This window comes from Pleurodeles waltl, chromosome 7 (genome assembly GCF_031143425.1).
Source record: "Pleurodeles waltl isolate 20211129_DDA chromosome 7, aPleWal1.hap1.20221129, whole genome shotgun sequence".
Classification (NCBI taxonomy): Eukaryota; Metazoa; Chordata; class Amphibia; order Caudata; family Salamandridae; genus Pleurodeles; species Pleurodeles waltl.
The window spans coordinates 1,375,841,365-1,375,857,325 of NC_090446.1; positions in this window are offsets into that span (position 1 = coordinate 1,375,841,365).

A 15,961-nucleotide genomic window follows, 5' to 3' on the forward strand; every position below is an offset into this window, starting at 1 on the left:
TGTCAGGATGTCGGTGGCTGGGAGGAGAGGTAGATCTATTTGATATAACATTTTGTGTGCATCCGAGGTGTGTGAATTTTCGATCTCTAGGGACCCTCCACACCCACAAAGCGACTGTGGGCAGACTGCAGAACTCACTACCAATGGAAATGTCTTGTGTAAAAGAAGCACCACTGTTTGGGATCCCTGTGTGAACCCTGTGTGATATATTATAATATCCAAAGCACTTCAGGAAGGGGCAATGCATTCTCAGCAAGTGTGTCTCTTGTAGCATCATTGCGGCAGGCATGCATTGTTTTGCATGACAAAGGACAGCTGTCCACTTGATGCGATCTAGGAGTCCAGTAGCTTTCCAGGACATAGTCTTAAAGTATGTCATCGGGGTCAAAGACGATCATAGTGCGGATAGTCAATGAATAAAAATGCACGAGCTGGAGGATATAGGACAGGACATCCCCTATGTGTAGGGTGACTGTTAACCCAGTCTATTGGTGTATGGCTTCATGTGTGTAAATGAATGATTAGGCTTAAATACCTTTTCCTCGGGTACTGCTTCAGTTAACCTATCTCTATCCATGAAAGACAGAAGTGGGAGAATAACTTTCCACAGAAAAACTCTACTGTGACCCGCGTTTTCCTCTTTTTCCAATATAGTCTGGAAATCAAATCATGAAACTCTACAATTACAATACCAAAAAAAAAAAAAAAAAAGCATCTTGCTATTAGTATCTTGCAAATGTATTTTGATTAGTTATTTTCTTAAACTGTGTGCTTACACCTATTTTTGCAGTATCAGCTGCAGGAACTTGCCGAGTAATTAGTGTAAGACCTTTGCTTTCAATCTTTATTCATTTTGTTATCCTTTTTTGAGCTAGACAGTGTGAGTTTGCTTCTCAATGTGGCTTGTACAGGCTGGCAAACCACTCCTGTATCTTGAACTGCATTCTCATTAATGCATAGTAATTCCTAAATATCATTAGTGAGTTGCATAATCAAATCATTTCTTTGCAAAAAAAAGTATTTAGGGCCTGATTTAGAACTCGGCAGAGGGGTTACTCTGTCACAGCAGTGACAGATATTCTGTCTGCCGAAATCTAAATCCCATAGGAGATAATGGGATTTAGATTTCGGGAACAGAACGTCTGTCACCGTTGTGAAGGAGTAAACCCTCCGCAGAGTTGTAACTCAGGCCCTTAGTCTCCACTGAAACCACCTCAAAATCACATTTCTTCATCCAGGACTATAGCAGTTGGTGCGTGACAAGATGGCTCTATGTTCTCCACTGTCACCAAAACAGTCTTTTGCAACACTGAAATATCAAGAAATAATGAGTTCAGGAAAATGAGTTAGAAATTGCTGAGTGAGTAATTAGTGTACTCTATCAGATGGGTTATGTAATGCCCAGGTGTCCACCTAATACAATTCTTTCCAGATTTTCTTGCCACATTAACTCTTTTGTTGTTTATTTTCTATATTACAGTTTATCCAGCAGCAGATGAGCATGAGCCATATTGAACTATCTATCATCTAAAATCTCAGGAGAAGCAGATCCTTCCAGCTAAAGTTAACATAGGTGACGTTTTCCCATCCAGCCTGATTCACACTATGCAAGTTTTTATAACTGCAATTCAAGCAAGGTTAGTCAGAAACTATAGCCTGCTTCCTCTGTACACTTAGGTAGAAATTGCGAGTTTGTTGATAAAACTGATGGGCATATTTATGATCCCCCAGCGTCACTGGAGTGCCACTTTATGTGATGCTCCAGTGGCGCTGACCACTGCTCCATATTTACAAAGAGGTGTAACACCACGTTTTGTGGCATTACGCCTCCTTGTAAATATGTCCCCCTCCAACGCAGTATTCTGCGTCAGAGGGGCGTGCAGTGGGTGTGCTGTGGGGGCGTGTCACAGCAACATCCATTGCATTTTGATTTCGTAAACCTGAGGCAGTGCCAAAATCTAACGCCACCCCCGGGGTGGCATTAGCAAGGCGTAACGAGGAGGAATATTTTTATTCCTCCTCGTTTTTTGCTTTTTCTATCCGTTCTGCGTTCTGCAGCAAAAGAGCAAAATACCAGAAATGATTGTTTATGTGCAGGAAGGTGTCTCCTCCTGCACATGAACAATCATTTGAAAATGACGTTTTGGCACTTTGTGTGCTACAGATTGCAGTACACACAGAAGTGCCAAATCACTATTAGTGATTGTTTGGGGCATATTTATACTTTCTTTGCACTGAATTAGCGTCTTTTTTTTTTTAAAGCAAATTCAGCGCAAACTTAACTCCATATTTATATTTTGATGCTAGACCTGTTGAGCGTCAAAATATTGCTAGCATCTAGTATCAAAATATTGGAGTTAAATTAATTTTTTGGATGCATGAAACCACCTTGCATCAATGAGAAGCAAGGTAGGCGTCCTGTCCAAAAAATGACTCAATGCCCCGAGCGCCTTATTTATCCTCCCGTTCAAAAAAGGTGCACTGGAGGAGGTGGGCCTAAATAATGGCGCTAAGCCTGCTTAGTGCCATTATTTAACGCCTGGGTCAGGGCAGGCTTTAGGGGGCCTGTGGGCCCATTTCCATGGCCAAACACCATGGAAAGAGCCCACAGGTTCCCACCCCAAACCCCAGGAACACCCCTACCCAAACCAGAGGATGGGGGGACCTCATCCCAGGTAAGTAGGGTAAGTAGAGGTAAGTATTAAAAAAAAAAAGTAAAGTGCCAAGGGGGGCCCTGAAATGGGCCCCACTACATGGCACTGGGTGCAATGGCCATGCCCAGGGTACCCTTGTCGCCTGTGCTGGCCATTGGGGTGGTGGGCATGACTCCTGTCTTTTATAAGGCAGTAGTCCTATGGTAGGGATGGTTTTGCATCAGGAAATGACACTAAGCTGGTTAAAGGCATTTATTTTTGCCTCTAACCAGCCTAACGTCATTTTTTGGTGCAAAAACCACCCCAACCCGGCTAATGTCATTTTCCCAGACGGTAGCCCACCCTTTGCGCCGGCTTGCAGGATTCCATAAATTTGGGCCTGACTGACACTCTGGAATGATGCAAGATGGCACTATACTTTTTGATGCAAAACTGGGTATTGCGCTGTTTTGTGTCAAAAAGTATGAATATGGACCTTTATGTGCAGGAAGGGACACCTTCTCACACATAAACAATCACACCCCTCAACTCAGACATTCTTGCACGATGGTGCACGGATGCCTGCGGTGGTGCTGGTAGCTAAATTTAGCACCAGCGCAGGTGACAACACAGGGGTGCGCCATATTCAATTAAATACGGCGCATCCCTGCGTGGTTGAAATGATGGAGTGTAAAGCTGCCAATTTTGGCGCAGCGTCGCACTCTGTCATTTTCCCATTAATGTGGGCTTGAGTCTCTGCAAGAATGTGTATTGACTGGAACTTCTCTCAGAGATGAGCTTTGCTGTTTGACCTTTTCAATGGTATTAAAATAGCTATTTCATTTTGTGTAAATATTCTCGTCATAAAGTCAAATTCAAATATGTCCTTCTTGGCAGAAGTGAAACAGAGTAAACCGGATTCTTCTGAGATTAGACCATTGAGATGGCTTTGCAACCGCCACTCTAAAACATTGTGCTGATGAAAGTCTTGCTGTATGTGGGCAGATACACACACAAATAAAGGCGCAGTAGGAATAATCAAGAACACAATGTCCTCATATTTGTCCAACTCAAGAACGCCCCGCAGAGGTATAGTAGGCCAAGTGCAAAATCCCATCTTTACACACAATATGATGGGGTCAGACATAAACGCTCTTCACAGACATCTGGCAAACATGTCAAAGGACCTTATTATGGCACGAGTGCCAGGAGACCACCAGTGCTGGCGGTCTCCTGCCCTCCATATCATGGGTACTTTCGGATTTCCGACACACTTTGGGCGCAAATCCGGCCCTAGTTGTGCTGGTGGGTGGAGGCGCTATGGCGGTTCCACCACCGTCCCTCCCTACCAGTAGGACACGACCCACCATATTATGGGCCATAACATGGCCTGACAGTGTCCTGCTGGCGGGGTGCTGCCGGCGGTGAAGCGCCCCTTCCCGTTCCTTGCCGGGCGACCTTCCCCTTGGAACAGGTAAGGTGATCATTGTGAGAAAGTAGCCTCTTTCTAGCCTTGTTACCCCCACTTTTGGCCTGTTTGTGAGTATATGTCAGGGTGTTTTCACTGTCTCACTGGGATCCTGCTAGCCAGGGCCCAGTGCTCATAGTGAAAACCCTATGTTGTCAGTATGTTTGTTATGTGTCACTGGGACCCTGCTAGCCAGGACCCCAGTGCTCATAAGTTTGTGGCGGCCTATATGTATGTGTTCCCTGTGTGATGTCTAACTGTCTCACTGAGGCTCTGCTAACAGAACCTCAGTGGTTATGCTCTCTCTGCTTTCCAAATTGTCACTAACAGGCTAGTGACCAATTTCACCAATTCACATTGGCATACTGGTACACCCATATAATTCCCTAGTATATGGTGCTGAGGTACCCAGGGTAATGGGGTTCCAAGAGATCCCTATGGGCTGCAGCATTTCTTTTGCCACCCATAGGGAGATCTGACAATTCTTACACAGGCCTGCCAGTGCAGCCTGAGTGAAATAACGTCCACGTTATTTCACAGCCATTTACCACTGCACTTAAGTAACTTATAAGTCTTCACCTGGTGAAGGTTGGGTGCAAAGTTACTTAGTGTGTGGGCACCCTGGCACTAGCCAAGGTGCCCCCACATTGTTCAGGGCAAATTCCCCGGACTTTGTGAGTGCGGGACACCATTACACGCGTGCACTATACATAGGTCACTACCTATGTATAGCGTCACAATGGTAACTCCGAACATGGCCATGTAACATGTCTAAGATCATGGAATTGTCACCCCAATGCTATTCTGGCATTGGGGAGACAATTCCATGATCCCCCGGGTCTCAAGCACAGAACCCGGGTACTGCCAAACTGCCTTTCCGGGGTCTCCACTGCAGCTGCTGCTGCTGCCAACCCCTCAGGCAGGTTTCTGCCCTCCTGGGGTCCAGGCAGCCCTGGCCCAGGAGGGCAGAACAAAGGATTTCCTCTGAGAGAGGGTGTGACACCCTCTCCCTTTGGAAATAGGTGTGATGACTGGGGAGGAGTAGCCTCCCCCAGCCTCTGGAAATGCTTTGATGGGCACAGATGCTGCCCACCTCTGCATAAGCCAGTCTACACCGGTTTAGGGATCACCCAGCCCTGCTCTGGCATGAAACTGGACAAAGGAAAGGGGAGTGACTACTCCCCTGACCTGCACCTCCCAGGGGAGGTGCCCAGAGCTCCTCCAGTGTGCCCCAGACCTCTGCCATCTTGGAAACAGAGGTGTTGCTGGCACACTGGACTGCTCTGAGTGGCCAGTGCCATCAGGTGACATCGGAGAGTCCTTCTGATAGGCTCTTACCTTTCTTACTAGCCTATCCTCCTTCCTAGGTAACCAAACCTCCTTTTCTGGCTATTTAGGGTCTCTGCTTTGGGGAATTCTTCAGATACCGAATGCAAGAGCTCACCAGAGTTCCTCTGCATCTCCCTCTTCACCTTCTGCCAAAGGATCGACCGCTGACTGCTCAGGACGCCTGCAAAACCACAACAAAGTAGCAAAGACGACTACTGCAACCTTGTATCGCTTCATCCTGACAGCTTTTTTGCCTGTTTCCTGGTGGTGCATGCTCTGGGGGTAGCCTGCCTCCTTCTTGCACCAGGAGCTCTGAAGAAATCTCCTGTGGGTCGACGGAATCTTCCCCCTGCAACCGCAGGCAACAAAAGACTGCATCACCGGTCCTCTGGGTCCCCTCTCAGCACGACGAGCGTGGTCCCTGGAACTTAGCAACTCTGTCCAAGTGACTCCCACAGTCCAGTGACTCTTCAGTCCAAATTTGGTGGAGGTAAGTCCTTGCCTCCCCACACTAGACTGCATTGCTGGGTACCGCGTGATTTGCAGCTGCTCCGGCTCCTGTGCACTCTTCCAGGATTTCCTTTGTGCACAGCCAAGCTTGGGTCCCCGACACTCTAACCTGCAATGCACAACCTTCTGAGTTGTCCTCCGGCGTCGTGGGGCTCCCTTTTGTGACTTCGGGTGGACTCCGGTTCACTCCTCTTCTAAGTGCCTGTTCCGGTACTTCTGCGGGTGCTGCCTGCTTCTGTGAGGGCTCCCTGACTTGCTGGGCGCCCCCTCTGTCTCCTCATCCAAGTGGCGACATCCTGGTCCCTCCTGGGCCACAGCAGCATCCAAAAATCCTAACCGCGACCTTTGCAGCTAGCAAGGCTTGTTTGTGGTCTTTCTGCGTGGGAACACCTCTGCAAGCTTCTTCACGACGTGGGACATCCATCCTCCAAAGGGGAAGTTCCTAGTCCTCTTCGTTCTTGCAAAACACCAAGCTTCTTCCATCCGGTGGCAGCTCCTTTGCACCCTCAGCTGGCATTTCCTGGGCATCTGCCCACTCTCGACACTGTCGCGACTCTTGGACTTGGTCCCCTTGTTTCACAGGTACTCAGGTCCAGAAATCCACTGTTGTTGCTTTGCTGGTGTTGGTTTTCCTTGCAGAATCCCCCTATCACGACTTCTGTGCTCTCTAGGGGTTGTAGGTGCACTTTACACCTACCTTACAGGGTCTTGGGGTGGGCTATTTTTCTAACCCTCACTGTTTCCTTACAGTCCCAGCGACCCTCTACAAGCTCACATAGGTTTGGGGTCCATTTGTGGTTCGCATTCCACTTTTGGAGTATATGGTTTGTGTTGCCCCTATACCTATGTGCTCCTATTGCAATCTACTGTAACTTTACACTGCTTGCATTACTTCCTTTTGCTATTACTGCATATTTTTGGTATTGTGTACATATATCTTGTGTATATTTGGCATCCTCATACTGAGGGTACTCACTGAGATACTTTTGGCATATTGTCATAAAAATAAAGTACCTTTATTTTTTGTATATCTGTGTATTGTGTTTTCTTATGATATTGTGCATATGACACCAGTGGTATAGTAGGAGCTTTGCATGTCTCCTAGTTCAGCCTAAGCTGCTAGAAACACCTCTTCTACACTAATAAGAGATAACTGGACCTGGCACAAGGTGTAAGTACCTCTGGTACCCACTACAGGCCAGGCCAGCCTTCTACAATCATCCGACAAGGGAAAGGGGTGGTAGGGTGGGGGATGTTGTGTGTGCCTGTGTGAGTGTGTGGTGTCTGCGTGTGTGTATGAATGTGTGTATGCGTGGTTGTATGCCTGTCTGAACATTGAAGTGAGTGCATGTCTGCATGTCAGTGTGTATGCGTGTGAGTATGCGTGTTTGGATGGGTGTGAATATGTGTGCATGAATGCGTGTATGAATGGAGTTGTGAATGCATGTATGAATGGAGTTATGAGTGCAGGTATGGATGTTGTTGTGAATGTGTCCATGTATGCGGGGAGGAGGGGGGGGAGAGAAACGATGTGGGTTAAGGGGGGAAAGGGGTGGGGGAGAGGAACGATGTGGCTGACGGGGACGATGGCTGAAAGGGGAGGGGGAACAAGGGTCTAGTGCTTGCTGGGGTGGGTGGGGGAGCCGTCTACCGGTGACAGGAAAGAAATTCCCTATCACTGGTAGCCTTTCCGCTATGGTTTTCGTGGCGGTGCTACCTCTGCGGAATCCATGGTGGAAACCCGGCTTCTAATACCGCCGGCGGTCTTCTGTGGACCGCCGGGTCGGAGATGATCATCTCGGGCCCAGTTCCGACCGCCATGGCAATATGAGTGGCGGTATTCACCTCCAGCCTGTTGGTGGTGGGACCGCTATATTTACCCTGGCGGTCAGAAGACCGCCAAGGTCAAAATGACCCCCAAAGTCTGCCACTCACACTCATATCATACAAGCTCAGGACTGGCATGTTTAACCAATGAAAGAAGGTTGGCACTTCCACCTTGCAGAGAGCTTATACCTTAATTTAATCTAACGCACCAGATAAGATATAGCTCTTCTAACAACCCCACCAGAAGGTGCATCAATATTCTTTGCATAATAACGCCTTCGAAATGAAAACAATTAAGCAGGAAAAAACAAACAGGAAACAAATGGAATAACGTAGATCTTGCCAAGCTAAAGAAGACCTGGCAATACTTGGAGCCCCAGTGTCAGTGACTCACCAACAATGCAGGCAGAACACATTGAAAAATGCACCAAAGAAACTGTTGAAGAATAATCATGAGGGCAAAGAGCGAACTATGCCAAATGTATCAATATTACGCCTTAGAGAAAGTTTCCATCGTTTTCACCACCCACAGTTAAGAAAAAATGGCACCTAGCTCATTCCAACAATAGTGTAGGGTTATACGTACATTCATTAAATCTAACATAAACGTAATCTAGAAGGACATATTCAGGAATCCTGAGGTTTTCGCTTCCCACCGATTTTACCACCCACTGTCATGTCCCTAACAATAATCAAGCAACTGGAGACGGAAAAGGGGCATATTTATACTCCGTTTGCGCCGGAATTGCGTCGTTTTTTTTTACGCAATTCCGACGCAAAACTAACTCCATATTTATACTTTGGCGCTAGACGCGTCTAGCGCCAAAGTCCATGGAGTTTGCGTAATTTTTTTGCGTGGACACCTACTTTGCGTTAATGAGATGCAAGGTAGGCGTTCACGTCTAAAAAATCGACTCCGAGGCATGTGTGTCGTATTTATACTCCTGGGCAAAATTCACGCCCGGGAGTGGGTGGGTCAAAAAAAATGACGTACGGCCGCTTTTGCGCCGTTTTTTAGTGCCTGCAAAAGGCAGGCGTTAAGGGACCTGTGGGCTCTGAAGGAGCCCAGAGGTGCCCCCCCATGCCCCCAGGGACACCCCCTGTCACCCTTGCCCACCCCAGGAGGACACCCAAGGCTGGAGGGACCCATCCCAGGGACATTAAGGTAAGTTCAGGTAAGTGTTTTTTTTTTTTGTTGTGGCATAGGGGGGCCTGATTTGTGCCCCCCTACATGCCACTATGCCCAATGACCATGCCCAGGGGACAGAAGTCCCCTGGGCATGGCCATTGGGCAAGGGGGCATGACTCCTGTCTTTGCTAAGACAGGAGTCATTTCTATGGGGGTTGGGAGTCGAAAAAAATGGCGCAAATCGGGTTGAGGCGAAAAATTTGCCTCAACCTGACTTGCCCCATTTCTTGACGCCCAAGCCCCATATCCCCCTACGCCGGCGCTGCCTGGTGTACGTCGTTTTTTTCCACGCACACCAGGCAGCGCCGGCGGCTAACGCCGGCTAACGTCATTGATTAAATACGGCGCCCGCATGGTGCTTCAGAATGGCGTTAGCCGCGCTAATTTTTTTGACGCAAAACTGCGTTAGCGCAGTTTTGCGTCAAAAAGTATAAATATGGCCCAAAGTGTTTAGTGTTGCCCGTAGAGCTATGTCCTGGCTACTGCATCAAAAATGTCCTGTTACTACCCCCTGAAATTATTGACATCTTAAACCACACCCCATTTCAAGGACATAATAACCACATCTGACTCTAAAATTCTAGCGCATTACAACACTAGCTCAAATCTTCCATACTTTCGAAAAGTCCTCGAAAAAGCCTAAAAACATGCAAAATTCTAAAGACTGAAGTCACGAGACTATCTGAAATTGAACAATTTACATTTGCAACCACAATCTCTGCAGACTATTCAGTAGTATGGGTAGGGGGTGTGTATGATTAAATGTCTTTGAGCTTGTCTGTGATCCGTTAGTCCACCCGCCCTACATAGATCTGCATTGTAACAAACCTGCAGGTTATCCTAGATTGTCTGCGGTATTTGTAAATGGAGGCAGGTTGTTGTGAGGACCAGGTGCCCATATAATACTGGTACGGTGTGCAACAGGCCTCTGTGCAAGTATCCTTTGCCTCCCAGCATAAGGTTGAAAGTAAGCACATTAGTTTCATCCCTTTTTTCATTGCTGTGTGGAACTAGCAATAGACTTAGGCACACAGCATCTCAGTCACCAACTTTGAGACAGCTTTTGGCACCCAAAAGGAATCAAAACGTTTGTTTTGTTCGATTCACATGGTGGATTGTTTGAAGAAACATTTTGAAAGTTGAATTTCTTTAGTTTTTGAGCGTTTTTCACCACCTTTGCTGTTTTTTAGCTTGGCCAGAAGGCCACTGTTGTAAGAAACTATAGCCATTATTTACATTAAACTTCTTGCTAACTTTAAACCTTTGAATTTTCATGAGAAATCTATTTCTTTCATTTTGATTCCTGAGGTTTTCTGCCACACTTTTTTCCCCACTTAGCCGTTTTCAAGCTGGGTTGTAATTTTTTTCTAGTAAATTATTTTTCTTTAAATAAGCTTGAATGTTCCAAATTTTATTGCATTTAGATTTGCTATATCTGCCACAAGGTCAATGATACCTCTAAGTGACGCCTTTCAATCGGCCTTGTGCTATCATTGGTGGTAACACCTTTGCTAACTGCACTATGAAGAAGCTCCTTGCTCCAGCTGAGCTAACATAAAGGTATTCCTTGATTATTTGGCTTGAATGGTTATTAATTACCCACTAATTCTGGTGTCCTTGGAGAAGTGTAAAAAATCTTGCACAATATTTACATGTTTGTATTATCCACTTTAAATTCCTAGTGAGAGCCTAAGGCCCTTTGGACCTGCGGCCTTAAAACACAAAGGCCCAGTTTTAGGAAGCACAAGCACCCCATTAGCGTCATTATTTTACTGCTAATGTGGCTTTAGACTTAAAAAATCGCTGCACCATATTTACAAAGTGAATGCATTGCTCCACTTTATAAACCTTTACTCCACATTATGCATGCGCCATGCATAATGCATGCAATGGGGAACTGCAAAAATGGTGCAGTGGAATCTAAGAGATTCCACTGTGTCATTTTTGCAGCTACTTTTAACGTCTGCTCAGAGCAGGTGTTAAAAGGGGGTACACCATTGGTTACAATGGACCCCTATGCACTGTTCAGGGTTAGCACCAAAACTATGTCACCAACCCTGAACAGTACATCAATAGCATCAAAAGTTTGGGGCATATTTGGGTTATCAAAACTAGCCTTTTAGATGGATCTCCTGTACCTCATGGGATTATGGTGTTATACTACATTGGCTTAGTAACTTACTTTAATGTGTCACAGGATACAGACTGAGCCTCCTGATGTGAGTGGATATGCCACTCATCCTTCTGTGTTAATCCCCCGATTACAAGAGCCCGACTGTAATGATGACAGTTTCACTTCGTAAATAGGTTCTGTAGGGTTAACTTGGAAAATAAAAATAAAAAATATATTTGTATGTGTGTGTGATAGGAAAAGAGTAGTGTTTGAGTGACTAACCACACAACGACCCATAGTACACAGCAATGCACCATGATGTGCGAAAATGTTAAACATATTAAAATAAACGGCCAATTGTTGTGGCCCTCCTATGTTAAATAATTGTTATTTTCAAATGTTTCGTGTGTGTGTGCCTTTGAATCTGCTTTGATATACGTCTATGTATATTGTCTCTGTGTCCGAGTGCCCACACCTGTTCTGGTGTGTGTCTTTGTTTACATGCGTTCACCATTTTGCATGTCCATCTGAAAGCTGTGAATACCTGTCCTCAGGACACCTTTCACCTGGGGGTCTCAGACAGATGGAGAGTGTGTGTCCTGCTCTGAGCTGGTGTAGAGTATCTTCTGAACCTGCTATCCTTTCACACTCAACTGATAGGATTACGGATCCATAGACCGAGCTGGCTGCCAAGCCCTCAGGCCACAGGGCAAGGGCGAGGGTGCTGGACGAGGTCCATTCAGTGAGGAATAAGGGGTGAGGGCAAGCTTATTTGGCTAAAAAGAGGGGCACGACACACTAGGTAAGAACATCGTAGACCTTCCACAGGTGTTTTTGAGCCTAGGGCAAAAACGCAGTATGGGTCCTTTTCAACACACTGCTTTTCCACCATCTCCACGGATATTTCGCCACAAGCCGCCCCTCTCTCCCCCCCCCCCACCACCACCACCCCACGCCGCCAATTGCTCCCTCGTGAAAGGCACAAACTAGATTATTAAGACCTATATTAAAATACGGAAAAAGTGCTCAATTTATATGACAACACGTCTGTTTCTCCTGGGTGGGTAACGCAGCAGTTCACACCACGTTAATTTGCTGACAAATATAGGGCCATATTTATACTTTTTGACGCAAAACTGCGCTAACGCAGGTTTGCGTCCAAAAAATTTGCGCCGGCTAACGCCATTCTGAAGCGCCATGCGGGCGCCGTATTTAATCAATGACGTTAGCCGGCGTTAGCCGCCGGCGCTGCCTGGTGTGCGTGAAAAAAAACGACGTACACCAGGCAGCGCCGGCGTAGGGGGATATGGAGCTTGGGCGCCAAAAAATGGGGCAAGTCAGGTTGAGGCAAATTTTTCGCCTCAACCCGATTTGCGCCATTTTTTGTTTGACTCCCAACCCCCATAGAAATGACTCCTGTCTTAGCAAAGACAAGAGTCATGCCCCCTTGCCCAATGGCCATGCCCAGGGGACTTCTGTCCCCTGGGCATGGTCATTGGGCATAGTGGCATGTAGGGGGGCACAAATCAGGCCCCCCTATGCCACAAAAAAAAAAAAAAAAATACCTCCCTGAACTTACCTTAATGTCCCTGGGATGGGTCCCTCCAGCCTTGGGTGTCCTCCTGGGGTGGGCAAGGGTGACAGGGGGTGTCCCTGGGGGCATGGGAGGGCACCTCTGGGCTCCTTCAGAGCCCACAGGTCCCTTAACGCCTGCCTTTTCCAGGCGCTAAAAAACGGCGCAAAAGCGGCCGTACGTCATTTTTTTTGACCCGCCCACTCCCAGGCGTGAATTTTGCCCGGGAGTGTAACTACGGCGCACATGCCTCGGAGTCAATTTTTTAGACGGGAACGCCTACCTTGCATCTCATTAACGCAAAGTAGGTGTCCACGCTAAAAAATGACGCAAACTCCATGGACTTTGGCGCTAGACGCGTCTAACGCCAAAGTATAAATATGGAGTTAGTTTTACGTCGGAATTGCGTCAAAAAAACGACGCAATTCCGGCGCAAACGGAGTATAAATATGCCCCATAATCTTCTGACGTATTCACAGCATAACCTTCTAATGTATTAATAATTTTAGAATTGTTGTTCTTTCAGGTAGTGAATTCCTCTGGGCTGGAGGCACCTGCATAATTGCCCCATCAGCTGCTAAGTCCCAGAGCCAGCACTTTATAAGACATGTAGGCATGATGTAGATGGAAGTGGTGGGGGGCAGTCCTCATGGAGCACCTTCTCAGCAACCCTTGCTCTGGAAGCATGGTGCAGTGCCAATGCCAATACCAATACCATTAAAACGTTCCAGACCAGGAGGAGGCCAGAACCCTAAATGGCATTTAAAAACAAGCATTTGCAATGTAATAGGTCTCGCATTTGCTTGAGTTAGAGCTATTGGTGTTTTAAATTCATAAATGGACTTTTCTTGACACATAAATTGGTCAACCCTGCCTCATAATTTGGTCTTTTTCTGCCACATAATTTCAGTTGCCCTGCATATAACTAAAGCACTTCCATGTACCTTTTTCCTCTATCTGCAGCCAAAAATGTAAATGTCAGTTAGCATCCTAATTTAAATCTGCCATGCTTATTCCAATAGAATACCACTTTCACCACCCCACCATCAGAGGTGCTGGCTGGCTAACACAATTCCCCCAAAAAAGACACAAAACAGCCATGGGGGTAGTACTGAGAGAAATAAACTAGAAGGGTCACCCAAACATATCAAGAGTGTTCAAACAGTGGACCCCTCATTACGAGTCTGGCGGTCCTATTATTACTGTGGCGGAGCTGCAACGGTCCGACCGCTGGCACCACCTGGTTGCCGCCATTCGACAGCCTGGCGTGCCGGTGGTCTTAATCCGCCAGGGCAGCGCTACAAGCAGTGCTGCCCTGGGGATTACGAGTCTCCTCTCCGCTGGCTTTTGCATGGAGGTCCTACCTCCATGCAAAGGCTGACGGAGACGGGGGCCCCCTTGGGCAGCTCCGTCACACTTTTCACTGCCTGAATTATGGGCGGTGAAAAGTGCGACAAGTGCTGTTGCATCCTACGCACCGCAACATTGCTGCCGGCTCGATTACAAGCCGGCGTCAATGTTGTGGTGAGTTTTCCGCTGGGCCAGTGGAAAACTCAGAATAGGGCCAGCGGGCAGAAAACCGGAGTGACGGTTTTCCAACCCAAAGAGTTTGGCAAATGATGCCCTCGGTGTGTAATAAGGATGTTAAGTTGGCCTGAATCATGGTCATAATTGTATTAAGGAGAGATCAATAAAACATATACAATTATCCTGTAAACATAGTAAAAACCTTTATCAGAAATAATCTTTTGGTATTAGACTATAACGCTCAGAACAGCCCCTAAAGGACATCACAAAGAAAACAGCATTTGTAATGAATGTGGTCATTTAACCATATAGTTAACCCATAGAGGGCATAATCACATGAAATAATGTCAGAAAGTAATGCACTGTAACAATACATTTAGCCCCTAGAGAACATAGCAAATTACACATTTGTAGGGCTAGCAGGCCTACTGCAAAAAAATTACAAACAGGCCATTAAACCACAAACTACTCCCAGCTATAAAACAAAAGTTACAACCATGAGAACGCTTAAAAAGACACTGAATGGTGGGAGGGGTTATTATTTTGGGGTCCCCACTAACCTAGTGTGGGACCCAGAGATGATGTAGACGAAAAGAGCATATTGTGGTGAACATTTTTAAAAGTGGTCAACATTTTTAAAAGTGGTCCCATTGTCCTAGGACTACCACAGGCTGAGTTACGTCCGTGCCGCAAATATTGCACTATGTTGATATGTTGACTGTAATGCTTAGAACAACCCATAGAAGACAGCACAATGAAAACAGCTTTTGTAAAAAACATGGGAATGTAACAATATTGTTAGCTCCTGGAAATCATAACCACATGAAAAGAAAATTGCAGAAAGTAATGAAATCAAACTGTATATTTAGCCCCTAGAGAGAGTAGTGCTTTACACATTTGCTGAGCTAACAGACCTAACACAATGATATTATAAACAAGGCCCTTAAAACAAAAAGTACTCCCAGCTATAAAAACAAACTTTCCAGCCATGAGAGAGTTTAAATAGACACTGAATGGTGGGAGGGGTTATTATTTTGGAGTCCCCACTAACCTAGTGCGGGGACACAGAGATGATGTAGTCAGAAAGAGCATGTTGTCATGAACACTTTGGTGGTGGTTCCAATGTCCGAGGACCACAACAGGCTGAGTTATGAGCAAAAATGTTTTTTAAAGGTAATGGCCTGCAAAGCATTATGGGACGATTTTCCCGATTGAAGTGAATATTGTAGAATAGGCTCTCCCATTGTGTCGGGAGAGACACTTTGAGGATTCCTGTGATTTTACGTAAAAAATTGATCAATTACAATTGTTTTTGTGAAAGCTATGGAGTGTGAATCGGAGAGCCAAAAGAAATGACTCTGATTAGGTAACAGTGTGAACAATGTGACCAGTGCTTCAATACCGCCAATGGAGTTTCCATTGTTCTGCGTTGTTTGTGCTGTGCATGCCGTTGCCACCATGGAGCATGAAGGAGAAAGACAAAAGAAAAAAATAGTTCACCCACTCTGAAGTATATCGGCAGTCGTGCAATAATACATGTAACAGGGTCAATCTGCAAAACCCGCCCAAAGGTGAGACAAACATAAAGCATTTACCAGTGACATCAAAGGATTTTTGAAAGGCAGGCCCACAAATTAGTGAAAGTAATGGGCATGAGATGGCTGTGGTTAAAAGCCCACTGAATACTTACAACAGGTCAAAAAGTGCTTCCACGCTCGACCTAATGAATGCCCTCAGACACTGCATGCAAGGCTCACTTTTGTTAAAAGTAGGGACCACAGAAACTGGCGGT